Raw genomic sequence first — 1,512 nt, 5'->3', positions numbered from 1 at the left:
CTCGAAGGGCGAAAGCAGGAGGAATGGTGCCTTCATAGCCCACCCAATATTCCATAACATAGTTAAGGAAAATATTTCTCAATGAACTCTCAGTAAAAGATCAGAAGCAGCCAGTGTCCGCATCAGTCTACGAGCATTGGTATTTTCTTGAAATTTGTCAGACCAATCTAACTAACATCTAACACACATTTGAAGTTCTTCTTTTCATACTGTTGCTCATTCTCAGGTTCTGCTTTGTCTCCAGACAGATCCATTCTCTTTCAGGACAGCCTTACTCTTTCTGTCTGTTTCACTCACTGAGGTGTCGGAGTAAACACTCCCCTTCCTTCTATTCTCAGACAAACACTAGTATTAAGTGTTTGCTACTGATGGGTCTAGAAAGCATTTGTCAAGTGGAAGATGCTGTTTCTGGGGGATTGCTCCCAAGATCCAGTACTTTGGGTTCAAACGTCTCCCAGCGTCCTTGGGGAAAATAACACCAGGGCTTTGTTGCAATATACAAGAAAGAAGAAGTTATTCCACCCCAGATGGGACTTGAACCCACAATCTCTGGCTTAGGAAGCCAACGCCTTATCCATTAGGCCACTGGGGCCCTGAAAAACAGTAAAAAGAAGGATGGAAATTCCCTCTCAGAATTGCACATTCCTCACATTCACTCAGAAGCCAAATACCATTTAATGACCTTACAGAAACGTCTGCATCCCCGGGCAGCGAGGCAACTGGGCAGGTGGCTGACAGAGCTGAGCACCACCTTTCTGCCAGCCATCTTTAGAGAAGAACCCCACCCTAGAGTCACCCCTCCCTCCTTCAGCACCTCCACGGCTGTGGCTCTGAGCGGCAGTAGGATGATTAGGGGGCGAATCCGGGGCTGGAAGGGGGGTAAGGTCAGCCTGTAAGGAGTAACCAGGTGGGGCAGACCCAGGGGGAGGCTGTGGGCTGCTGGTCGGTTGTTGGGATCCGAGCTCTAGATCAAAGCTGCACAGTGACCTGACACCCAGGGTTATAAGGCCGACATAGTGACCCCCTTACTGGCCTCGGTGACCCCCAAACCCTTGTTACTAAGGGCATTGAGGAGTCTCTGTCCCTTAATAACTTCTGGGAGCTCCCCAGCAGGCTGCAGGCATCAGCCGCCTCCTGCCTCACAGGTTAGACTCTTGGCGCTGTGCCAGCTGCCCCCTCGCTTGCAGGCCCAGTGTAAGAAGCAGGAGGCCCGGTGCTGGCAGAAGAGGGTTTTGATTGATTGACCTCTGTGTGATGGGCACAGGACGCTTCCACTCAGTAGCACAGCTGGGGGGGGAGCAGGGGGAGCAGCTAAGGGCGCCGGGTTCCTCCGGTGGGGGTGTGGAGCAGCCGTTCGTTTTCCTGTCCTTTTTGTGTGCAACTGCTGACAACAACATCCCAGACAGAGAAGCAACAGGCCAAACTATTACTACATAGCTGCCAAAGTAGCTCAGCTGGGAGAGCATTAGACTGAAGATCTAAAGGTCCCTGGTTCAATCCCAGGCTTTGGCA

At 51.4% G+C, this 1,512-nt stretch overlaps 2 non-coding genes across 2 annotated transcripts; one reads left to right on the top strand and one right to left on the bottom strand.

Annotated features, from left to right (window-relative positions):
- Nucleotides 1-519: 519 nt before the first annotated feature.
- TRNAR-CCU lies at nucleotides 520-592 on the bottom strand. The gene has a single exon. It is a non-coding gene; the product is annotated as a tRNA-Arg (tRNA).
- Nucleotides 593-1,439: 847 nt separating this feature from the next.
- On the top strand, nucleotides 1,440-1,512 carry TRNAF-GAA. Its single transcript has one exon. It is a non-coding gene; the product is annotated as a tRNA-Phe (tRNA).

Source organism: Mauremys reevesii, linkage group 12, assembly GCF_016161935.1.
Source record: "Mauremys reevesii isolate NIE-2019 linkage group 12, ASM1616193v1, whole genome shotgun sequence".
NCBI classification, from domain to species: Eukaryota; Metazoa; Chordata; order Testudines; family Geoemydidae; genus Mauremys; species Mauremys reevesii.
The sequence above is the reverse complement of the archived record's forward strand: the minus strand, read 5'-3'. Positions and strand labels throughout refer to the sequence as shown.